This window comes from Cyrtonyx montezumae, unplaced genomic scaffold (genome assembly GCF_038088225.1).
Source record: "Cyrtonyx montezumae isolate F1298 unplaced genomic scaffold, pur_monq_1.0 scaffold_0, whole genome shotgun sequence".
Taxonomy (NCBI): Eukaryota; Metazoa; Chordata; class Aves; order Galliformes; family Odontophoridae; genus Cyrtonyx; species Cyrtonyx montezumae.
In genome coordinates, this window is record NW_027071824.1 from 54,818,836 (window position 1) to 54,846,748 (window position 27,913).

Here is a 27,913-nt window from a genome sequence, read left to right on the forward strand (position 1 = left end):
TGTGTTTTATTTTACCTTTTATCAACAAAATAATTTAATATTTTGTTGTTGGTAAGTTGTGAAGGAATTACGAACTCTTGGCAAAGATGTCCCTGACATTCAAAATTATGCTGAGGAATAAATCTTGCTGCTTTTCCTTCTCACTAGAGACTGCCTTTTAAACACATGCTTTGCAAAATGAATCTTTTATCACATTCACATCAACAGAGAAGATTTAGCCCCTACTGAATAGCTGAATAGAAACTTAGAGTATGAAATGAAAATCTTTCACATCTTCAAACTTGCTGATCACTGTAGCAGGCATTTATAACAGTGTAAAGTGTCATCTTAAACTGCTATAATTTTAAAGATCTTAATTTATACTCAATGTTCATTTTTTTGTAAGCAATTCTGTTTAAAACAAAAAGCTGCTGAATAGGAGTCAGTGATATATACAATTGCATAAGTATGCAAGGTTATTTATAATAAGCGGATTTAAATGACTGTATATTGTAGCTTTTAATGTATAGGTTATTTAAATGCTTTCTACCTTGAGATAATTGGACAATCTTTATCCTGTCCATCAAAATTTCCACTGTGTAAGCAAAATGTTTATTTTAAAAGCTTGGAAGATGCCTTAGTCTTCATTTAAATTTCAGATTGTAATCAGTGTCGCTAATTGTAGATGAGCATGAATACACAGTATTTCAGGCTGCAGTGGAACATGTTTGCTTTCAGAAATGTATTCCATCATAATTATTCTGAAGGGAACAATTAAATCTAACAATTTGGGAAACCTTTCTAAAAGAACAGGTGGGTGAGCTGTCTGATCAATACTGAGACATTTTTAAAAGAGCTAAAAAAAGTGTCTGTTAAGGTCCAAAAGTGCTCCACAGATTTTGAGAAGTTATTTTCAGTGTCACTGCTTTCCTTTAATATTCTCAACAGAAAGCTCACTGAAAGTAGAATTCACCTTTTGGAATAATGTGATCTATCAAGGAGATAGCTTGCTATACCTGTTCTTTCTTGTCTTTAGAGGGAGGAACCTTCATGCTTAGTAAAGACCAGAATCATCTAAAAAATGTATAGTGTATGATTGCTTCTTCTATTTACTTTTTTTTTACATGATTGAATTTATCTCCTCCACTTTTTAGTGGATAGTAACTAATTTATGTATTAGTCATGTTACTTTCCAAAATTTCAATTCTGCAACATATATAAACTATTTTGATGAAGCTTGTTCACAGATTTTGGATCCCATATAGCCAAGGACTACATGGTGATATTGTATAATATACTATAAATAGGAAAATACTGAGATTTCATGGCACTACATGGATTATATGTTATTTGATTAATCTGTAAAACTTTGTCATAGCAGTACAAATATTACTTGTTAGACTGATAGACAAGTTTCCCCAGATATGTTGTTAACCCTACTGTGGATGCTCTAGCATTTTCCAGGGAGACAAAAGTTTTGTTTTTATTCAATTAGGTCAGATAGTCAAACATAGGATTCCCGTTTTATTTTATTTGTTTTCCTTTCTATTCACTTTCACTGAATCCTGGAGTTGCATACATACAGTATACAATTGGCCTATATAGAAAGCTTTCTTCATTTAAAATAAATAAATAAATAAATAAAAACAAAGCTACAGATTTTGCTTTTTTCTCTGTCAGGAAAAAAAAAAGAAAGACTATTACATTTTTTATGTCTTTATTAGAAATAAGCAGCTTTAACACTTACCCTATTAGTATTATTATGGGAATAGAAATATTGGGATTAAGATATAAGTCTTTCTGAACATATTGATGGGGATCCAGTTGGCTAAATCTCAACCAAAAAAATCACAGAAATTCCTGAGTACAGTTTAATACAACTTAGAGATCTTACTTGTTGGACAGGTGCTGAAGTGATTACTTTGAAAATAAAGCACTGAATTGAGGAAGTCTCATAACTCATACAGTTTTATCAGACTGCAGAAATACATTGACTTTTTCATATGCCTTGAGAAAATTTTCAGAAAGTAAGGGTGCATTTTCATCTCTCTCATCAAACCCCTTATTCTTCACTATGATTAAAAAACGAACAAACAAACAAAAACACTAATTTGTGTTGCAGAAAGTTGCGTGCTATCTCTACTTGACCAAACACACAGATACAAATGCCAGTTGTGAACTTTAAAACTTAAAAATATCACAACCAGTAAGTGTATCCGATCTGATCATAAATACAATTTATCTTGTTATTTTCCCGCTTCAAGTTTCAGATGTTATGACTGAATTTTACCATGTTACTTACAAAACTATTAACACTTGGGCTAATTACTTCAGAGATTTAGAAGTTTTATTTTTGACATTTTTTGGACAAACTGTTTGTAATAGTTTTAATTTGTCTTCACTTCATTGCTGAGATAGTTTGCAGAAGCCTTTACGTTACACATATATCAGCACAACTCAGCAAGGTACTGAGAAATCTGGCTCATAACCAGAAATGCACTTAGGCACATTTAATTTCAGTTGCTGTCGTGGCTTTCTTGGCTGGAGCTCTGACTGTTCAGCACCTTGCTTGACTCAAATTTAAAACAGTTCATCAGCCAAATGCTTTATGTTGCACCAAGACAGAGCATGAAAAATAGTCAATAAGGTTGAGAATCATAAGAATTATGGTCATATTGTAATGCTGTGACACATTTTAGAATACTGTGTGGTTCTAATTTTTTAAAACGTTTTGACTCTCTTCCATACTCATCCCAAGCAGATAAGTTTTTGACAGAGATTTGCATTTTAATGTTAATTTTTTGGGGGGTTAGATATGGCCAAAAAGGAGAAAAGGCTCTATGGACTAGTGAAGATACAGAGATTTTTATGTGTGTAAGAATTATGAAAGGGTAGTTGGAGAACAAGCAGAAGGAGGGGAAAGAAAATATCAGCATTCAAATCAGAATAAAACCTGCTAATAGATAAATAATGTTTAAAATAAAGGTAACATCCTGTTCACCCACTTCTCCATTTCTTCCATCTTCAAAAATAGATCATAGATCATTTTCTTGGTGCCCAAATAATGATTGCTTTTTTTAGGTTAAAAAGTCATAATTATTAGGAATGTTGCTTGAGACTGTGGACTATAAAGAGGCTCAGGGAAGTCACTGACTTCAGTGTATCTCATTATCCAGGTAGGCCACACACATGTCTGCTTGAACAACAGCTTTAGGAGTGTATTAATAACTTGGATAGATTGGTATGTGTTTATTTTCTGTTCTGGTTGCCATAATTTTATAACCTGTGAAGACAAAGTGCTGTGAAGGGTGAATTAAAGAAGAACTTCCAAACAGGTTTCATTTATCTATTTATTTATAGAATGTGGCTGGAGTTCTACAATAGAATTGTCTGAAGTCAGGAAAGTCACTGTAGATAATATTACTTAGTGAAAAAATTAGTTGCCATGCAATTTTTTTCATCTTAGGATAAATATCTTCAGTCTGTATATTGTAATAGGCCTGATCTTCATATAGTTTAGTCTTAATTTTCATCTTGATTTTATGATCATTTTATCGTGCATCATTCAGAAAGATGATTTCTATGACAGTAATGTGCTAGCAATACTTAAAAGTGATTGCAACAGCTACAACAATCTAGTGAAATTATACAAGGATTAAAAAAAAGTGGAAGTGATTACCAACTTACTCATATGCTTTTACATAAAATGACAGAAATACTTCAAAATTGTTTAATGACTAGTGGAATTATGACTTGCTCTGTGAAGTTTGAAATAATAATCTCAGGGTTTTTTGTTTGTTTGTTTGTTTGTTTGTTTGTTTGTTTGTTTGTAGATGGCTCAAAAGCTAAAAGAAATTCGGGACACAGTTACTACTGCAATTTGCTAATGATGATCAGGAATGAATCAAAAATTCAAACAAGCAGTTGGTTTTGCTATTTTATTTTGTGTTCCTGTCACCAAACAGGACTATATGTGCTACGTAATGGTTTTAACATACACACACTGTGTTTAAATCATATGAACAATCAAGCACAGAAAACTAGTGATTATAATAGTTGCTGTTAAATGACTTTGCAGCCTATCCAGGCTACAAAAGAGAAAAATTCTACCTACGTATGCTCATCTAAAGTTTATTTGTAGATGAGTGTAGAGTGACCCTTCACCCAAACAGCCCATTAGCAGCACACACCACTGAGCAAGAGAGATTTATTTAGTTAAGTTAAGGTCAGTGTGTATTTAAACTTAATTACAATCTTTGAAGAAGATTACATATATATATGTATGTGTATAAATGTAGTATTAATTTCAGTTTAACAGGATTTCTTTCCATCTGACCCAGCACTTGGCACCTACATTTCAGTGTCATTCTTTCAGTCAGAAATATTTTTCATAAGGTAGTTCCAGTAGAAAAGTATCTGCTTTCAATCTGTGGGAATTTTGTACTAAGCTGTGAAAATTGAGTAACTTGTAGTAAAATGACAACATAATGATGAAACGATGTTATCTTTCAATCTTATTCAACAAAATATGATCCAGTATGCATAGATTATTCCCCCTTATGAAAAAATTCTCAGTTGTCACCAAACACACTAATAAATTCTTAAGTAATTTAATCTTTTAAATCTTGATGAAAATCAAAAGATGACATATTTGTGGTACAACTTTATCCCTATATCAGATCTTATAATAAACAAGACTCATTTAAAAATCCTTATTTGTTATTCTTAATAAGGTGCCGACTTTTATCATAACATACCACAAAACATACCACAGTTTACCTTACTTTTGAATTAAATATATTCAGTTATTCATGCTATATATAATATATAATATAGCATATGTAATATATATGTGCTATAATATATTCATGTTATCTCAATCTTATATCAATTGATGTTTCTTTTTAACAACCTTCTTGAAAGATCACTAATTTAATATGTCAAAGTAGTAATCAATCTTCTTTTAAAAGGTAGAACGAGTATTCTATCAGTAATGTATACAAACTTATTTTCACTGATCAAAAAATATACATAGGAGTTTCAATACAAAACTTGTTTTAATGTCAGGTCTAAAAAATACTGAATATTATTATCTGATTTTTTAATTTCTATTTTTTTTCCATCTGTACCTGCTTTGATGGGTTCTAGGTTTTTCAAGAAGTTTTGCTTTTTTCATAAAATGCTTCTCAGATATAAACTGATTTTGTAATGATGTCACCATGTAGTCGTTGCTTCATTGTCATCTTCTAGCCACTAAATACAGTAAAAAGGTCCTTTTCTACACTAACTCTTTGTCTGAAAGTTGTCAGAATACATTAGCATTACTGACTCTACGATAATGGCTGAGAATGGAGATAATCAACATTAAAATGGTAGTTAGAAATCTGGGTAAGTTCACAGTAGAAAACAAAATGGAATCTACATTTCCAGCATATTTACTGGGAAAAAAGTCCAATACTTTAACTTACTCCTTCTGTTCCAGTGTCTACTTGTCCATATAGTCTTCTTTCTGATTCTTTTGATAGAAAAAAAAAAATTGTCCTTATTCCAAATACATAGCACTGTACTTCAAAGGACAAACCAATATTAGGCTTGCGTGATATATTAATAAGGCAAAGGTTAAGTATGTTTAAAGAGATATTATCTACTAGCCTGAAGTGAATTACCATGGAAATACTGGATTTCTGCCCAGAGATAAAAAGTAGCTGAGATACCTCTTCAGCTATGCTGATTAATTATGTACAAATCTTACTACTAGTCATGCGATCTTGACCATTTGTTAAAATTGAGAAGCTACAGATGATCTCTTTTGGCATTGTTTTAGTAAATAATTAAGTAAATATTTATTCCTTGGTCTTGCTTTGAAACAGAAATGATGCAGAAAGACCGCTGATGATATTTTCAAATTAATTTTTACTTTCTTTAAGAAAGTATAAGGGCTTCTTTAAGAAAGCATTAGGGTTTAACTTAGAATAGAACTTAGATCAAACTTGAGTGTATATGATAATCTTCAGGTCCAGATCTCTGAAATACCAAAAAAAAAAAAACAAAATACCAGTGAAAACTGGTATTTAAGACAGAGACTTGACTACCTTGCAGCCTTCTCCTATCTGATCTGAAGAGTCCAAGCTCTCAGCCTGTCATGTTAGGAAATGTGTTGCATTCCATGGATCATTTGTGTGGAACTTCTCTGTAAGCACTCCAGCAGGCTTGTATCTCCTGTACTGAGGACTCCACATCTAGATACAGTACTCCATGTACTCCTCACCAGAGCAGAGTAGAACAAAATCATCAAACCAAAAAAATCCAACAAAATGACCTGCCGGCTGCCCTGTGTTTGATGCAACCCAGAATACAGTTGGCTTTCTGGGATGTGAGGAAATATTGCTGACTCATGTTCACCTTCCCATCCACCAGTACTGGCAGGACTGTGCTCAATCCTTAATATCCCAGCCTGTATTAGTGATAGAGGTTACCTCAACCCACATGCAAGATGACATGAAATAAATGTAAGGGCAACAATCAGTATCCACCTGCTTCCATGTCTCCACAACTGCATGCCATCACTGAAATATTGATTTTCTTCTTTATCCCCTCGTATTTTTTTCCTTCTTTACTTTTAAAAGATGCAGGAAAGGGTTGCATTTATTCTTGATTGCTTAATCATTATAATTAGTCCTTCATCTCATCAACCAAAAGGTTATACAAGTAACATCCAATATGCTAAGCATGAAGTGGATGAATTCAGAATTGTTCTATATTCAAATGACATTGCATCATTATAATTTACTTGTGGCAGACCCTAAGATTTTCTTAGGTATGAAGTTCAAGAATGAACAGTACTTTAGGTGCTGAGAGAGACACAAAGTTAATTTTATCTAGAAATGCAAAGGGAATTTGTTAGAATCCAGATCTACCGTAACCCTAAGTTCTACAAAGTTCTGTAAACCTTCCTTTTTGCTAGCAGTCATTTTGACATCACACTGTACACGTGCTGAAATTTAATTATTGAATACAAGAATAGAAACATGGTCTCCATGAGAAAAATATGTTGGAAAAAAATACATAATTAATAATTATTAGGTATTTTTGAATTAATCAATAAAAGAAAGAAATATTCTCCCACATCATACAGCAATTTATGTTCACAAGAAATAATGGTCTGAACCTTTTGTCAAAAAATAATTCATACTCAAGATACATTAACTTTCAGAGCAGAGATGGCTTACAAAATAAGCTACTTAGTAACATTAAAGTGATGAAAAAAAGGCCGAGAAACTTCCACATAAAGGAAGTACTCTTCCTCTTATCAGAAAATCAGAAGACTTTTTAACAGTGTAAAAACACTAAAAAGTACAATTGCCACCTTTTATCACTAGAGGGAGATAAGTCTTAGTACTCCTTATTAAGTGCCTAGCAACTGCAGTGACTAGAAAAAAGATACCAAAGTAAAACTTATCCATTCATATCTGAGTACGTATCTTCCCACCTTTTCTTTCCCAAGAATCTTCACGTATTAGCTAATGCTCGATAAATATTAGAAAAAGTAAAAGTTATAATCGCGTAATGAGGTTCAGCATAATGAAAAATAAAATGTGTTTAGATTGGTCACAGAATTACACTGGCATCTGTATCATGATTAAATGAGGCCTTATAAATAGTTGCCTTCTTCCCATTATAGTCTCACTTTCCTTAGGATGTAGATACATCATAATCCATGGAGTCACTAACAACTATGACTACCAAGGAAGGAGAGAGGCTGGTACTCCCATTAAAACTACTTATCTAAAAATATGAATATTTACTACAGCAAAATAAATAAATGTGTTTTACATGCAATAATTCATTCATATTGTGTATTCCCACTAGTATTCTACTTGAGAGACAGAAAATAAAGGAATCCTAGCAAATAATTAAATATCATTAATTAATTATGAAGAAAGCATGTTAATCTATCTCTGGAGTGCAAGTACTTTGCTTGTCTTGCCAATCTTGCTCTTTTTTATACTATGTACTCAGTTTTCTCTAATAATTTTGATTCAACTGGCGAAAAATGATTAAACATCTCAGAAAACTTGGGGTTACTGATTTATTTAAAGAAAAAAAGTCTGGTATGTAGGTGCAGAACCCTTGCCACTAGTGGTCCCTTCCTGTAAGGGACTCTTTAAGGATGCCATCACAAATTCCCATACCAACTAAAGTATATTTATGGTTATTCACTGTCCTTCCCAAAGATTTTCAGTGACCTTCACATCCAACATCCGTCAAGGAGGAACTGCATTAGTTTGCGTTGAAAACAAATTTGTACACTTAATGGTTCTAAAGCTTCATGCACAAACCTCTACATTCCCAGGACAATTCAAATATGTTTTTATGTCTATATTGTGTAAATAAACATTCTCTTTATATTACAGATGGTAAGTGTGATCCTCAAACCTGACAAAGTATTTCAAGAATTCCTTGAAAGAATATCAATGTATTAATTTGATCTCCCACACGAAGGGAAAGAGGTGGATGCAATTTTTTTTTTGAATTATTTTTGTAAGGACTTTAATACCACAAATTTTCCAACTGTGAGTTGAACAGTTCCATACTATTATGGGTTCACTGTATCAGTGATGGAGCTTACAGCATGGAAGTGAATGGGGCTGCATCTGGCTGGCAGCTGGTCACTAGTGGTGTTCCCAAGGCCTCAATTCCCTTCAGTCTGTTCAACATTTCTATCAATGATCTAGAATCAGAAATAAAATATATTCTTACCATATTTGCTGAGGATACAAAACTGGAATGTACTGTTTAATTCCTGGACAGATGAGGGGCCTTGAAGAGGGTTCTAGATAGATTAGCATATTGGGCAATTATGAACAACATGAAGTTCAGCAATGTAAAATTCTTCACCTGAACAGAATAATGCCACACAAAGATACAGAGTGGTAAACGAGTGACTGAAAAGCGACTCAGCTAAAAAGGGATCTGGAATTACTGGTCAGTAGTAGGTTTAACATGAGTCAGCAGTGTGCCCTGATAAACAATGTGACAAACAGCATTTTGAGGTGCATTAAATACAGAATATCCAGCTGGTCAAATGAGCTGTTTCTCACACTGTATTTAGAACTGCTGTGATCTCACCTTGACTATTGGATGCTGCTGTTTCTTCACATATATTACATGAAAGATTTAGGGAGAAAAGAGCTCAGGTGGTTGAGCACATATAAATTAGCATTTGTTCTAATAGTCTAGGTATACAAACTAATGCATTTCAGTTAATACGCCAATCTATTTCAAAGAACTTCTGACTCTGATACCAAGCAGCTGGCACGAAGACACTAAATAATCTGTATTTTGACAAATACTCAGGATGCAGTGGTTTCTGAAGGTGAAAACAGTTCTAACATAATAGCTTAGTTGAAGTGATACTACACTAATAGAAACTAGGTTAAGATTGAACAGACAAGGTACAGAGAACAACTTTTTTCAATAACAAGAGAAGGATGAATAGCATATCACTAATGTAAATAGGCACATCCAGTCAAGCATGAAAAACATGAAGAAGAGCAGCATGTAAGAAAGGGATAAATCACTTGCTAGTGCTTCATATTTAACTAATAATTTCAAAAATATCAAGCAATCAAGCTTTTCATTTTAATATAAAGCACTTTTCTGCTTACATCTTGAAATATTAGAGATGATATATGTATAATAATTGTATTCCAAATGAACAGTGGTACAAAACAGAAGGTTTTGTTCAGCACAAAATTATTTCTATGTACTGACAGAAATCCTTAATGCAATTTATGCATAATCAATTAATTTTGTAGCAATCTCACACTAGGCAGAGTTCTTCAGATAAACTTTATACAGGTTCCCAAAAAGATTATAATCTATTTAAATAATTTCAGTGCAAGACTGAAGCCTAGTCAGTACTCAAATCAGATTTCAATGTGCAGTTTGGGTCACTTTCTAAAACAATGTAATTTTCATAATCCGAATTTTTTTATTAGTTTTTGTGTACCTTATAAAAAATGTTATAGCTTTCTTATGGCATCAAATAGTGTTTTTTACAATGAGAAATGTTAGTGAAAAAAACAATGAGCAGTATCTCACGGAGTACCCAAATCTCCTTCTTCATGGGCAGATCAATCTTCCCCAATCTCCTGACTTCATATGATGGAATGACATCATTAGTAGATAAGGAAAGAGCAACTCATGTCTTCTATCTGATTTCTGTATAGTCTTTGTGTAGCAGAAATGCTAAGTCACTGCTTGAAACAGTGATTGAGCACCTGGTGGGAAGGCAGGGCAAACCCAGGGGAGCTCAGGTGCATGCAATGCAAATAAGGATTTGAAGATACCTGTGGATGAAAAATTAGTTCAAGCCTTCTCGTAGACTTGAAAGCCAAGCATATTGCAGGCTGTATGGAGGGAAAAAAAAGTTTACAAGTTTGAGGTAAATGATTGTTTACTTCTGAGGCTGGTTGAAAGGCTTTGGGAAGAGCCTTATTGCAACATATTAAGATTTAAAAGGAGCGTTTAAGAAATACAGTGTTTTTTACTAGGGACTGTAGTATCAGGATAAAGGGTAGTTTTGAACTGAAGGAGGGTAGATTTAGACTGGTTGTAAGGAATAGAGGTTTTTTTCCATAAGTGTAAATCAGAAGAGGATGTAAATGTTCTGTCCCCGTGTTAGAAGTGATGTCAGATGGGACTTACTGCAACCTAGTCTTGGGAAAGATGCTCATGGCAAGGCATTGGACAAGATGATCTTTACAGGTCTCTCCTGACTCAAAATAATGTTGCTGTTTGTTTTATGTTGGAGCGGAGCAAAAAATTAAGGTTCAAAAGTGGTCGGTTTTAAAATGTTCTATTTATTAAAATGCATTACCTAAAAGTTTCATTTTTTCTGTAATATAGAAAAATGTATAGAATTATCTGCAGTCTGAGTCACTTATTCAGAAGTTTCATCAGCTACAGATAATACTGGTGCCTATGAGTCTCATGGGGAAAAAAAAATGTAGTGGGTAAATTCTTGAAACCTTGAAAAACCCTTGACAATTATTTCCTCACCACTGTTTTATAATGCTATTCCTGTGTTTTTAATAACTCTAATGCTACGCAAACAAAAAGAAGGAAGAAGAGTGTTGCAGAAGCATTTCTTACAGTAACTTCTATGAATTTCAAGGCCTTGAACACTTAGAAATCCATCCAATTAGGCAGTTAGGTGGTAAATTTCAGTGTGCAACTAGAACAAACCAGTGAACTGAAACATATTTACCTTTGTTCATCAATGTGTCCTGTTTTCTTTTTATTTTTCTACCTGTCTAACAAGCTGTTCATTTTTTTTCCACACTCGACTAAGAACTTCACTCCATCTTGCAAGTGTGCTACCCACCCTTATGTCACTATTGACAAAACAGAAACACTGTTTTTTACTATCCTGTCTATTTAATTCCAGCTTAACTTTTATCAGTCTTGTAGCATTTCAAATAAGCTGGAACTGTCTCTGCCTTCCAAAGCTACTAGATCCAAAGTGTTTGATGAAGTATGGAGTACCTGGAATTTTCCACTTCTTTCTTTTGGAGGAGAAACATAAATAATAATAATAATAAAGTAAAGGTGAATTTTCAATGATTTCAATTTCAAACTTTATCTATTTACTTTTACATTACCTGTATCCGAACTGTAGTTCAAATAAGTGATTTTTTTTTATATTTGTTATCATATAAGTAACTTCTTCCGTGATGTCATAAAATTAGAGACTTCTCTGCTACTTGAGAAGCTCTGTGAAGACTTGTTATACACATTTGTAAAAGAAATGTTTCAAAAAAAAAAAAAAAGCACATAAATATTCTGTTAAAGCAAAATTAAAAATAAATAAATAAGGAGACTAGAAAGTAAAAGTTTGAATGCATGCTGCTTCTTCCAGAGGGCTTCTCAATTGTATCAATGAACTGTGATGTATTATGATAGAATTTTGGAGAGCTGCATCTGAGTGACACTCAAGAACTTGGCTATTCATTCCCTACTTTGAAAATTGTATTAGTGATGTTATTTGGAATCTGAAATATTTGCCGTACAGAATAACACTTTCTTCTCTTAAAAGTTCCTATTTGTCTTTGGTATTTTAAAGGGGATTCAGTTTTCTTGTTTGGGTTGGGTATTTTAAAACTGGTATTATTTATCTTTCTTTTTTTTAATTTTTTAATTTTTAATTTTTAATTTTTTGTAATTATTATTCTGAACGCATTTGTTCTTTGTTTCCTGTTTGAACATTACCTGTATTGGTTTTAGATGTGTTAACTCTCTTATCCTTGCATACAATTCTCTTAAATAAATAAAATAGTGGCATCTACAATTTATGAAATGTGGTTTGTGATTAGATTTAAATTTTAAGTACATTAGATTAATATACCTATGATTCTTACAGTACATGTAAATATTTTCATTTGATTATAAAAATTAATGATGTTGACAAGCAATATATTTAAAAGTTAAAGTGGGGTTATGAAAAATTAATGCAATCATTGAACTGATAGCTTTTGAAAATGTGATAAAGTAAATCAGTAAATCAAGGAGATGTCCCTTTGCAAAGCAGAAAAAGCAAGGACTGGACAAAAGTAAGTATTCTATGAACGTAAAATAATGTTATGGAATAGGAAATGTTTTCATATTCAGATGTAGTCTTTAGACTTTTTTTTTTTTTTTTTTTGACAATCATACCATACTTGACATCTTAAACTATGTTTTGGGTTGTAGCAGAATCTGATTTTCAATTGGTGCAATGTTTGACTGTTTTCCAGCGCTTGAAACATATTATTCAGAAGATAATCATCCCTCACGTTAAATGGGGGTTAAATATAGCATGAAGAGTCAAAGTGATGTGCTGAAAGTCAGTCAGCAGTAGAGCAACAGGTAAAATCCAGGTATACTAAGCCTCAATTAAACCATAAGTACTGGAACAGATTTCTTCCCAGAAAACGCTATACTATTTTATTCAAGGATTGCACTGTTTTTAGAAGTTTGCCTTTGAAAACAGAAGTGACTCATCACTGCTCTAATTAGAGGAAGCTAAGAATTGAATGACTCTGTTCCAATGGAGAAGAGATTGACCAAAACTCTAAAGCTAAATACAAGTACACTTTTGTGTTTGTCTCTGACTTCTTTGATTCTTCACGTGTTGCACAAAAAGTAATGCTATAGAAAAATATACTGAGTGCTGAATAAAATTTGTCATGTACCTAAACAAGGTAAATTATTTTTCCAGCTCTTAGAAAAACTTTCTGTATGATTTAGGGCTTATCTTTCAGCCTCACTAAGATGCAGTGTTGCTATAAGTAGAAATTTCTTAATGTCTCTGAAATAGAAATAGAGCTGACAAAAATGTTTTGGTTCAAATAATGTCTAGGGTTTGTATAAGGGCATTTTCATGAAAAACAGTACTTGTTACACTTAAGCAGAAATATTGAATCAATCCTATGCTGTCTGTTTACACTTTTTTGTGTGTTTTATTGAGACTTTGGATCCACCCTTCATTGTTTAGGTGCAGTTAATGTAAACATACATTAGTAATAATCAAAAATTATTTTGAAATATTTTGTGATTAATCATCAGATTTTACATATGATTACAAGTTTTAACAGTTTTATATGTTAATGTAAATGTTACTAACATACCATGGTATTTGAATGTCATCACTACAATGATAGCAAAGGTCCGTGTCTTTTTATGAACTGCAATAAATTAATTTGTCTATTTTATGTAATTATGACTTTTTCTTAAAAGCAAAACAAAAACTTCATTGGTTTTGAAAGAAAAAAATATTTTAATGTAAACTATGGCTGTAGCTACTAACATGTATGTAGGATATTGTATTGCTTGCTCAGAAATACAGAAGCATAATTTGTAATCATAGATATTTCTTTTAAAGGCACTAAATAATCAGCGATACAGAAATAATGGTTTTGTTTTCATTTTCTGTTAAAATTGCTTATATTTTTGCATTAAATGCACTAGTCTTTAAAACTAACTTGTTCTTGAGTAGAAGTAGTAGTAGTTTTTATAACTTGAAACCAGATAGGGAGCAGATACATACTACTTAATTGTACGTTTTAATTACATGCAATATTATTTACATTTTAATATAAGGGATGGAGATGGATGGGAGGACAAAGCAAAGAAAGAAAGAGAAAGTGAGATTGGAAAAGAGAAAGAGGGAAGGGAAGTGGCATATGTCCAAAAAAAGAAATTGAATTTCCATTGAGCAGAATGCTGAAAATTTTTTTTATTTTGTTTACTTTATTATAATGGTGGATAGTTAAATAGAAGAAATAATATCCCGTTTCAATATAAAGTTTATAAAGAAAACATTAACTGCTGATCTCTTTTGAGTATTTTGACACTTAACATCTTCTTAAGCTGATTCTTATAATCTTAAATTGATTTACATATTCAGTGAAATAGAAAACAAGACAGCTCACACTAAACCAGAGAACAGTGATTAAAAAATTCCAGTCTAAACTTGTTATTCAAGAAAAATTTTTTTAAACTTCACTTAAGAGAGAAATGGTTGCCCACTATCGGTAGGAACACTTTTTTTTCCCTGCTTGGAGTATATTAGTTTTTGTGTGGCTTAGTTTTCATAAGTTTAAGAAATCTGAGTGCAGTATAAATTAAATATTAACTTGAAGGTTGTTAGTGAAATGATATGGACTTAGTGACAGCTCAGCATAATGTGTACACTTTCCCCTTACTAGTCCTCAGTTTGGTTGATTAGATAGTCTCAATTTCTGCAAACTACAATGCATGAGTATTCTACTTTAGGTACACCAGGTACTAAATGAAAAACTCTTCTGCATCCTTAATATTCCCTAACTTGAAAAATGAAAGTGATCATTGATCGCATTAAATGTCCTCTATGGAATAGAACAAGGAGTTTTAAACAGGTCATCTCTTTTCATATTGGTCTTAAGAAATGACCTCATTTTTCAATTACAGTTCAGACTTCAGAGGGAAAAATAGGAAAATCTAATATAAAAAAGTAAAATTTTGCAAATGTTTTAACCACATTCTATTATAACTTCCTGTTTGATTTGGGTATAAAAAGAAAGTATAAATATGTATATGTTGGGATTATATTCCTATAAACACATTTACCATTAAAATATTTCTTTTGATGCAGTTCTGTGACGGTATTACTGAAAGATCATTCTAAATAGAAGTAATAGATTGAATTATGAAAGACTAAGGCACAGGTTAAATCTACTCATAATAAAGAAGACGCACTGTGAATTATGTATTTTTTATATGCATCTTTAATACATTTCCTTTAACATCACACACAATGTTAGATAGAAGGACTTTTAATATCTTCCCTCAGATAATAAATTGAAATCAATTGTTCATATGATCTAAAATGTATTAATGTCTGTATTAATGACATGGAAAAAATTCTACAGACAGATCTGTTCCGTTTTTATCAGTGACCTAAAATGGAATGTGTCCTTCGTTGATGAAACTCATCTGGGAGGTGCTGTTGACTCCTGGAAGAAATAAGATTCTGTAGAGGGATCTAGATTGAGCACTCACCAAGAGCTTTATTTTCAGCAAGGGAAAGTGCTTAGATTGCTCCTGATATGGGATAATGCCAGGCATACAAAAAAAGTACTTGGAGAGAATCTCAGCAGAAAGTGATCTGGGGCTGCTCCTGACAGGTTCAGCCAAGGGGGGTGGGGGAAATGTTTTGGAGCGTACTAAACTCAGCATAGCCAATCAATCAAATGAGATAATTTATCACAAAATAGCTAGCATTGCTGTGGTCTTACCTTGAATATTGGATGTATTTCTGTTTTCCACAACATAAAAAACATTTTCCATTATGATTTTATGCATAGAAATAGAATTGATTAATTAAAGATGAGTTGGACTTGATACCATGGTTGAATTGCAAAAAATCTCTGTAATATTCCAGAGTATTATAATTTTTTTTCATCTCCAAACCTCAATTTCCAAACGAGTTTCAGTTTTACCATAGCCCTGATGAAAATTCCTAGTAGGGCTGCTTCCAGAGGAGCTAGAAACTCCATCTAATTACTTAGCATTTGAAAAGTTTTAAACTAAATATATAGAAGGAACAGATGCTGTGGTTATTTTGTAGTAACATGTTGTGCCTATAAGAAACCATAGTTATGAAAATGTATAACATGACTTTCATTTTCCAGATGATTAGTCTGCCGGAGGACAGCAGAGAAAACTTTTTATTATTTCCTTTATTTCTGCATATATATGAGTTTGCTTGCTCTGGGAGAAGGAGGAATCATAGAAGTATTACATTTTGTCTATAAAAACTATCCCACTGGAATTCTTAGCAAAAGTTATCATTATGACAAGGACGTCTGTCATTTTAAAAGCATCTTTTTTGTTGTGAAGACCAGGAAAATTCAGATGGTATTAAATACTAATCACCATCTTCAAAACAGAATTACTGTCATTGGTATAAGTGGCCTATTCCCTTCACAGTTTCTTTTAATCAAAAGCATTAACTCTGAAGATCATGAGATTTGTCATATTTTTAAGCAGCATGAGTAATGCGGTTTTCTTGAAATATAAATGAAAATTTATCTGTTCAGCAGATAAGGAGAACTTGTAATCTACAGCTAAACTGACAGCAAGATGATCTATGAGACACTTAATGACACTGTAAACAGGCATCGGTGGATTCGCAGAACAATGTCTTAAAATATAGACATCTTCACTTGCGTAAGTTAGAATATTTTAACAAGTACAAGTTTGAAAAAGTGCATTTCCCTGGGAAGAATGAGAATGTTCCATTCCCCAAATGCTTTTTAAAACATAGACTAGAAAATTTTTCAAAAAATAAGGGCCTGCAGGCATACGCATTCCTGTTGAGATAATTTAGTGCAGATATATAACAGCTTTTGAAAAAAACATTAACTATAAAACCGATCAACCAGCTTACCAAGGAATGAAATGTATGCTAAGGGATGCTTTAGTGGCTTGATTCAAGAGAAAAAATCCATTAAAAAAATTTAAATGTAGGGAAGAGAATAGGTGAGGACAAGGAGCAGTCCAGGATATACTGGATAGTTATGGTTAAAGTATGAGACTTTTTTACCTGATATTATTAGGACAAAATGATCACATAGCTTCAAAATAAATGAGACAAAAACAGGTTATATCCTATATCTCAAACCATGAAAATATTTATCTGATGAGATCTGATCTGAAAATAGAATTTTGGCTGTGAATCTGTATAACTTTTTTACAGGTATTATAACAACTTCTAAATCAAAAAGGTACAAATGGAAGAGTGAGAGAAGATGAAAGACGTAACAAGAAATATTAGTTTATAACATAACAGTGAGGGAATATTACAAGCATGTGAAAATCACTTTTTTAAGCACATATTTGAAAAACAGCTGAAAAATATTTGTTTTTAGGAGTTATGCATGGTCTACAAATAGCAGAGCATACTTTAATTCAAGCATTGGATTTAGTCTCGTCTGGATTTAGAATAAGACAGCATTTATTTTCTGAAAGTGAAGAGCAACTATCATGTTATTCAGGTTATAAGTGTTTCAGATTCTGAAAAATATGACAGAATGATCTAACTACGTAAATATTCTTGATACTGAAGATGATTAAAAAGTTAACTTATTTTTTATGAAGCTGTTAGTAATGCAATTGAATAAACTAATAAAAAAATGTGCTACATATTTATGCCTGTGCTACACGTGCTTCTCATGGCACAGTTGTATCATTCTTGAGATTGTATATATGCTTCAGAAATATTCTAGAGTCTACAGCTGAAACACTGAAAGCTAAGAAGCATTTCCCAAACTGCTTACCTGTGTCATTCTACTCTATAAAAGCTCCCTGATTAATTTTAAAGATATATTTAATCACCACCTCCTGGAGAGCTAAGTATTGTGACCAGTGTGCAACATGTAGGCTTCTCTCTCTTCTGTTCCTCAGTCTAGAGGAGTTCATCTGTCATAAAGCATCTCTCACTTGGATGTAATGGCATTTTTCTATTTCTTTTTAAGCATATATACTGTTATTTGTATAAATATGATGTAATCTTGTATAAATATACCACAAAACAATATGAAATATTTTGAGTTAGAATGCACCTTATCCTTGCTGACTTATTTGCTAAGGAAAATACTATCAACACAGCCTGCAAACTTTCTTTAGCATGCCAATCTCCTGGTAGAGATTGCCTCTAGCAACAGTGAAAGTAAACTAGCAGGATTCTTTCACTACATTATATTCTTAGAAAAAAGCAAATAACAACGGTTTTATAAAATAGTATTAAATAAAGTGTTAAACATGAATTGTAAAAGTACAAATTTCAGTTAATATTATTTTATCCTTTATTTATGAATTTTAGGGTTGTTATCAGTTACTTAAAAAGATCTTGGTACTATACAATGATTATTAAAAATGTTGCATTTTATATTATATAAATTACATATATATACTAATATTATACACTGTAAAAGAGAGTACATCATATAATACAATAATACAATTATATATTGTATAATATATGATAATATATACTATCATACATAATAATATAATTTGTTATAATATAGGATTTGTTTATTCACAACTCCTCAAACTACAAATTAAATGCATCTAAGCAGTAATACATGCTGTAAAAGATGAAAAGGGACATAGAAAACGTAGCAAACAAAGAAATTAGTAAAATAAATAAAGGCAAGGCTAAAATCAAACTGCTAATTCCAAATATGTTGAATGCATAAATAGGAAGAAGAGATGTGCATAATTCATTTTGAGAAAAATATGGAAAGGATGAAAGTGGAAAAAGCATTCAGTGGATTTTTGACACCTGTAAGCTATACTTCATTGCTATCTGAAATGCAGACATCCAGCAGCAGGATGTAAATCTCCCAGTTAGAGGGAATGTTCCACAGGGCTCTAGAGAGATCAATAGTTGAACCAGGTTACATACTACTGCTGATTTACACAACTCAGAGAGACCAACTGCAAAGCTGCTAAATTTGTTCATGGTAGAATAAAATAACCAGCAAGTTGAACTCTGTAAAAATTGGGTTGCTAATACATAAGACATGAATCATGGGAATTGGCGCTGTACAGTTAGGGTTTATGACTTAAATTTAATAGCCTACTCCTCTATAAATATTCCAGAGAACATGAAATAATGGATGGACTCAAAAAATCAAGCACTGTTTTCACCTAGGTACCTAGTTATATAAACACAATGGTGGTCCCAGTAACCAAAAAACAAAACCAAAATATGTAATTACACTTGCTAGATTCATTTTATGCATTTCTTCTTCAGAACCATTTTCAGTATTCCTTTTTTTTTTTTTTTATGTTAACTGAAATAATTTTGGCAAAATATTACACCCAGAGTTTTCTCAGAAATATATTGTTTAGTATAAATTTTTGTTTGTTTCCCAATTGTATGACATAGCAAAAGTACAGAAGCAAATTTATCGCATAATTTCCTGGAAGCACTCAGATATTATAACAGAGTTGATTCACACTCAGGGACGCAAACAATTATAATGATTATAAGGGTATATGCATTAAAAATATTATACGTAGGTTACTGATATGAAAAATGAGAATGAAAAGCAATTTTGCTTTCAATGTATTTAAAAGTCAAAGAAAAATATTTTTATTTGCATCACTGGAAAGAAGTATGGAAGATGAAAACAAAACAAAACCAACCAAACAAACATTAACCTGATAGAATTAAAAACTAACTACAGAGAAATGTCTTAACTTCCACAACAGTTACATAAACAACTGTAATTCTCCCTTTCCTGAATATTATTTTAAATGTAAATGGATGATCAATAAAATAGCTGCCTCTTAGCAATGTGAGCCACAGACTAAATTTCTTTCATTTTCCCTTGGGGAGGAGTCAAATGAATGCTGTCCTTTTATCAGAATAAAAAAAAGTAGTGCAAAACTAGTGAAAATACAGGTCAGCAAATTTGTAACTGAGAGGACATTAATATTTACGGTACAGACTTTCAGTTACATTGCTGAACTGTGAAATCATGTTCACAGACTTGTAGGGGTTGTAAGCCTCTAGAGAACATTGAGATCATAGAGTCCAACCTCCTTCCAAAGCAGTCTCCCTAGCCCAGGCTGCACAGGTAGGTGTCTAGATAGGTCTTGAATGTCTCCAGAGAAGGAGACTCCACTCTGAGCAACCTATTTCAGTGCTCCATCACCCTCACTGTCAAAAATTCCCATGCACATTTGTGAAAAACTTCCTATAGAATCATAGAATCATTAAGGTTGGGAAAGAACTTAAAAATCATCGAGTTCAACCATGACCTAACCAAACTATCCTAACAACCCTCCACTAATTCATGTCCCTGAGCATGCATCATGTCCCTGATCCTATGCATCAGTCTGTGGCCACTTACCCTTGTCCTGTTGTCACACACTGCAGAGAAGAGTCCAGCCTCATCCCTTTGCCTTCTGCTCTTTAGATATTTATAGACGCAGATCAGATCCCTTCTGAGTCTTCTGAGACCTAGGTCCCTCAGCCTTTCCTCATAAGAGTGGTGTTTCATGCCCTTTATCATTTTTGTTGCTCTCTGCTGGATCCTTTCCAGGTGTTCTCTGTCTTTTTTATACCAGGGAGCCCAGACCTGGACACTATGCTACAGGTGAGGCCTCACCAGGGCAGAGTAGAGGGGGAGGATCATGTTCCCTGACCTGCTGGCCACGCTCTTTTTAATGCAACCCAGTTCTCTGTCTGGCATTTAGATGCCATTACACTGTTTGAAACTTCAGAGACGTCATGAAGCTGAACTTAATCACTTTGATAATATTGTTGAATCATTCAATGTAAAGGTACAAAGATACTTAGCTTACATTTAGCTTAGGTATATTAGAAAAATCAAAATCAGCTGTTTATGCATATAATTAACAGTGGAGAACAGGATGGGGAAAAAAGAGGGCTTTTTTTCCTGATAAAAATTGAGGCAATGAAGGCAGTACCTTAGACTTTTCACTGCCCTGTGCAGCACGCTACCCTGCTTCATTCAGAAATAGGCCTGCATTTTTCTTCTGTTTTTGCAAGTAAATTTTAGCTGCAGTCAAGAGGCTTTTCTAAATTACTTCAGTAATCTAGACTTCTTAAAAATCAACAGTAGTTCCAGTTTAATATGAATTGCTTTTTTTGCCCCCAAAAGGATTTTTTTAAGTGTAACTCAGCTATTAAAAGAACTGTACGTTCTCAGTACTCCTTTAGGCTTACTTCAACATCATTCTTTAGACATAAAAAAATGATAGAAACTAAAGAAAGAATGTGTAAATAATGTACAAAGGTTGAATTCACTTGTAAACTAACAGTACAGGACAGATTAATTTTGTTAATCTTGACCTTATTTTATTTAGTTTCAATTTCTCACTAAAGTAGTCTAAGAGCTTCTAGGACTGCCTGCATAAAAATGTCTTTGCCCTCTTAAGTAGGAGGCTCTGGTGATTGTTGATAAAATGACTCATCTGTCCCTCTCATTCAGGCCTGACACAGGCTGCAGCAGATTAATACCCCACATTGCTCTGGTTATTCTTTATTCTTACCTTGACCTTGAGATTCATAAACAGCGCACCTTTGATTATGAATTTCATAGTAGCATGCTCAGACATAATACAGTACAGTCACTGAAAAAAGATCTGTCACATTCACTGAACTTACAAATAAAATTCAGTTCTCAGCTAACTGAATAGTTTTAAGGAAGAAGGGCTGGCAGAACAAATTTAATACCCTCCTAGAAAAATAAATAACTTAGAACTGCAGAAAGAAAGGTACACGACTTCCAGTAGCATGCTGCAAAACAAAGTAAAACCTGCTATTTATAGAAAATAATTCCCTTTAATAACAAAGAAACAAACAAACAAATACTCTCCATGTCTCTTTCTGCATGGACATTAGAAAGGGAACCAAGGAAACCTACCTGTATGAAATTACAGAAATCATTTGTGGAGGGACATATCTTACAGGGTTTGCTGATTCAGCAGTGCCTGGGAAAAAAGAGCAAGCATCTACATTGCTCACTGCAAAGTTTGCTAGGGAACTAAATGTTGGAATGTGCCTCTTTTCAGTAACTAGTGAATATATAAACTTCTAACTTGCAATTACAAAAGTCAGTACTTTGAGGAAAGACCTTTCATCCACAAAGAATATTATTTTAAATTGGAAGTGCGTTGGTATGAGATTTTTTTTTAGAGATTCATGTCTTTTTGAAGCACCACTGGCATGTGATTTACTTTAATATTGATCATGCTATTTGACTTTTTTTTTCAATTATGTAGGGAAGCTAAGTATTACTACTGTTACTGTTTACAAGGGAACTGTTATGTCACAGCCTGAAATGATGATTGAGTACCTGGTGAAGGAAGTGGCCAGAAATTCTTTCACCAGTTGGGTGAACCAACGTTTTCCTTTACATGATTATTTACATTCCCAACGATACTTTGCCTGGTATTGCAAAGAACTTGTCAGAAGCAGTTTTGTTACTTTCTAGGACCAATGCTGTGGAACAAGCAATTTAGATGTTAGGGAATCATGACTGATACATTCATGATACATTGAAGTGTATTAATTAAAAAAAGAAGAAGAAATTGTAGAGGGGAGTTTTATGCTATCTCTAGGTAGATTCAGTGGAGTTATAAGAATGGTACAAATAAGAATGGAATGGTCTACGGTCTAAAGAAGTGAAAGCCCTTTGAAAGTATAGCATTTCTCTTTATCCAAGTATGGCAAGAAGAGGAGTATGGCAAGGTATTAAAGCCTTAAGACAAGACAAGTAAATGAGTAGCTGGAGATAAGTAAACCATGTGGCCAAGTCTATGTAATATTAAGTGCTAGTCATAAGTCCCAGCCATTGAAATAATAAAATGTACCAGGTCTTAGGGTTTTACAAACTTTGTGTGGGTTGTTTGAGCATGAACGTATTTTACTATGTTTCTGGATAAATTTCCTAAGTTATCCTGCTGTGGTGTCAACTTGCTTTATTATGAGATGACTTGTCTAGACTATGCTACTGTTTATGGCAGAATAGTGAGATCTATTGCTTGATTTGTGATTCATATCTTTTTTAAAGGCATATTTTTATCCATTTGTAAGTTTTCTTTATTTATTTATTACAATTCATTGTTCTTTAAAAAAAAATAAAATGTTTACTAATAACCATAACAATATTAATAAAAGGAATAAGGGACACATGCAACTGGTTGTATTCAGTAAGAAAACATAATGACCAAAACTAGATGATAATTAAACAATAGAAATGCAGTAGTCTATGTAACTTACTTCTCTGTTTTGACAATGTCAGGAGAATTTACTATTTAGAATCATAGAATCATAGGGGTTGGAAGGGACCTCTAGAGATCATCGAGCCCAACCCCCCTGCCAAAGCAGGTTCCCTACACCAGGTCACACAGGTAGGCGTCCAGGCGGGTCTTGAATATCTCCAGAGAAAGAGACTCCACAACCCCCCTGTGCAGCTGTGCCAGTGCTCCGTCATCCTCACTGTAAAGAAGTTCTTGCGCATATTCATGCAGAACCTCCTGCGCTACAGTTTCTGTACGTTCCCCTTTGTCCTGTCTCCACACACTGCTGAAAAGAGTCTGGCCTTGCTACTTTGTCCCCCATACCTCAGATATTTATAAACCTGGATCAGGTCCCCTCTCAGTCTTCTTTTCTCAAGGCTAAAGAGACCCAGTTCACTCAGCCTTTCTTCATAGGGGAGATCCTCCAGGCCCTTCACCATCTTTGTGGCCCTCCACTGGACTCTTTCCAAGAGATCCCTGTCTTTTTTATACTGAGGAGCCCAGAACTGGACACAGTGCATCAGATTAGGCCTCACCAGGGCAGAGTAGAGGGGGAGGCTCACCTCCCTTGACCTGCTGGCCACGTTCTTTTTAATGCATCCCAGAATGCCATTGGCCCTCTTGGCTGCAGGGGCACACTGCTGGCTCATGGTCAACCTGTCATCCACCAGGACACCCAGGTCCCTCTCTACAGAGCTCCTCTCCAGCAGATCATCCCCCAGCCTGTACTGGTACATGCAATTATTCCTCCCTAGGTGCAAGACTCTACACTTGCTTTTGTTAAATTTCATCCAGTTTGTGACTGCCCAGCTCTCCAGCCTGTCCAGATCTTGCTGAATGGCAGCACAGCCTTCAGGCGTGTCAGCCAGTCCTCCCAAATTCTTATCATCAGCAAACTTGCTGAGGGTGGACACTATCCCCTCATCAAGGTCATTGATGAAGATGTTGAACAAGACTGGACCCAGCACGGACCCCTGGGGGACACCACTGGTTACAGGCTTCCAACCGGACTCTGCACCGCCAACGACAACCCTCTGCACTCTGACAGTCAGCCAGTTCTCAACCCACTTCACTGTCTACTCATCTATCCCACACTTCCTTAGCTTTGTTATAAGGATGTCATGTGGGACAGTATCTTCAGCCTTGCTGAAATAAGGTAGACTACATCTACCGCCCTCCCCCCATCCACTCAGCCAGTGACAAAATCATAGAAGGCCACCAGGTTGGTCAAGCATGACCTCCCCTTGGTGGACCCATGCTGGATACTCCTCATAACCTCCTTTTCTTCCAATTGTCTGGAGAAGGCATCCAGAACAAGCTGTTCCATTACCTTTCCAGGGACAGAGGTGAGGCTGACTGGCCTATAATTACCAGGATCCTCCTTCTTGCCCTTTTTGAAGACCAGAGTGACATTGGCTATCCTTCAGTCATCAGGCATGTCCCCCATTCTCCAAGACCTCTCAAAGATGATAGAGTGCGGTTCAGCAATCAGCTCCGCCAGCTTCCTTAGCACCCGTGGATGTACCCCATCAGATCCCATGGATTTATGAACATTAGCATTGCCTAGGCGCTCACGGACCACCTCTTCCCTGACTAAAGGAAAGTCTCCCATTCCCCAGACTCTCACCAGCCTCCAGGGTCTGGGATTCCTGAGGGAGAGCTTTTTCACTGAAGACAGAAGCAAAGAAGGCATTTAGTATCTCTGCCTTCTCAGCATCCCCTGTTAACAGAACACCTCCCTCACCTAGTAGGGGGCCTACATTCTCCCTAATCTTCCTTTTACTGTTAACATACTTTAAAAAGCCTTTTTTATTATCCTTTATCACTCTTGCCAGATTCAATTCCAGATGTGCTTTAGCCTTCCTTGTTACATCCCTGCAGGCCATGACAACCTTTCTATATTCTTCCCAAGTGGTCAGACCCGTTTTCCACATTTCATGGACCATCTTCTTCCCTTTGAGTTTGAGCATGAGCTCCTTGCTCATCCACGCAGGTTTCCTGCCACCCCTTCCTGATTTCTTGCTCAAAGAGACGCACTGATCCTGAGCTTGGAAGAAGAGCTGTTCAGAAAACTATATGCTGTTCCTCACAGTCACTTGATAAAAGTGTTTAGAGAATATCTAATATTTAAAATATAGACATATGGCCCTGAAGTCCACTAGTTTGTATAAACTCTTTATTCAACCATCTCTTATTAGCTGTCTTCAGATTCCTCTGTGGCAGAGGATTTCAGAAACTCACTGTCTGTTATGTCAAGACACATATATGTTTCTTTCTAAAGCAGTCTCCTTCCATTCCCAGTGAAAGACTAGTAGTATTATTATTGCAGAATTAAATAAATAATTAAAAAATAACTTCAATAAATAATTGAGGACTGTGTTGCAATGTATAGAGTTTAAGCAGTATGTGGAATTTCCTAAAGAAAATTTCTGACAGATCTAACAGGAAAAAGGATCAGTTTGAAAATAGAAATAAGACTTCTGAAGATAGTTCTGAATGGCAGACTCACAGAGATGTTAAAAGTGCATTTTAATATCCTAAGTGTATTTTACTGTTCTTTTGTGAAATATATAATTCTGGTTACCATTAAATTTAAGAGAAACATTTACCATTCAGAAAGAGGACAAAATGAAAAATATATTATGAAAAAAACCTCCATTCAAAATTGAAAATTAAAGGAGAGAGAGGAAAAGAAATGAAGATATGAAAGAAGCTGAAGAAAGGCAGAAAGGAATAAGGGAAAAATAAATGTTGGGCCTAGACCAGTAGATGGATTTAGATAATCCAAAGGAAATATGATGGGAGAAAGGATGCTGTGTTTTATTTAATAGAGGAAAAAACATAAATACACTGAAAATTATTTTAGTTAAGAATACTTAATTGATCTGTATAGAATCTGGTTTGCAAAGGAGAGGCACCTTCTATTTTCTGTGCAAGGTAGATGTTCTGTCTATAAAAGAATGTCAAGACATTACAACTGATATCAGGTTAGATCCTAAATTTGCACTTGCTACAAAATAAGTGTACTTATAGACGACAAAAAAGGAGCAAAAATACGTGGGTTAAATAAATAGTAAATGTAAGGAGCTTAAGGATAACAATATCATTTTATAAAATCACTATTTCTGATACAATGTTTTACAAACATTTAAGTATATTTTCTGTTTCAGTTTTACAGTAACTTTATTTTTGTGGAATATTTGGTGTGTCAGGCAATTGAATAGTGACATAACAGTTAAAACAGTATAGATTGCCACAGGATAAACAGTTTCTTTCTCCTTATATCCTCTATTCAGTAAGAAAATAAATAAAAAGATAGATTATAGTAAAGGAAATGCTATCCAAGATTATATAAACCAAACAGACTATTTGAGTGGAAGGACATGTAAGCAAACAGCAATGAACAAATAAGAAAGAGGGGGAAAATATTTCAACATTCCACTGCCTACCTAGACAAATACTATAGAGCAAAGTATAACAGAGTAAATGAAGTGGAGAAAGATTCTTCAATGTTTCCTTTTTAAAAGGAAGCAATGCCTTATGATTGGCAACATATGCAAGTAGATGAGAAAACTATAACAAGGCCAAGGTAAAACAATTGAACAGTATTTACAGTGAACCTGTGAAATAGTATCAACCAATAACAAGGACAGCAAGAAAGACAGGAGCTGAAAATGAATTTGTCTGTTTCATATCGCCAAAAGAATTCTCCATGGCAGTTGTCACAGAAACAGCAAAAGTGGAGTGGGCAGAATAACAAGTCAGATACATTTTGGAATAAGCAGTAATAGATCAGGCCTTAGAACAAGTTGCATTGAATCATAGAATCATAAAATCAACAAAGTCGGAAAATACCTACAAGATCATTTGGCCCAACTGTCCACCTATCACCAATAGTTCTCATTAAATCATGTTCCTCAGTGCAATGTCTAAATGTAACTTGAATACCTCCAGGTTGGTGACTCCACCACCTCAGTGGGCAGCCCATTCCAGCATCAGACCACTCTTTTGGAGAAGAAGTAATTCCTAACATCCAGTCTGATTTTCCACTGGTGCAACTTGAAGCCATTCCCTCCAGTCCTATCACTAGTTATACAAGAGAAAACACCGACTCCCAACTCATTACAACTTCCCTTCAGGTAGTTATAGAGAGCAATAAGGTCTCCCTGAGCCTCCTCCAGTTCTGAACAATCCCATCTCCCTCAGCCAATCCTCATAAGGCCTGTGCTCCAGACTCCTCACCAGCTTCATTGCCCTTCTCTGGACATGTTCCAGGGCCTCCATGTCTTTCTTGCAGTGAGGGGCCCAAAACTGAACACAGTATTCAAGGTGCAGCCTCACCAGTGCTGAGTACAGGGGGAAAATCACTCCCCTGTTCCTGATGGCAACCAGGATGCCAATGGCCTTCTTGGCCACTTGGGCACACTGCTGGCTCATGTTCAGCAGAGCATTGACCAATAACTCTATGTGCAATAAATAAATGCTAGTGGAATTTCAAGGATATCAAACTGATGAGTATGTCTACTGAAATAATACAAGTTTTAAATCTATTTGATATTGTCAAGAA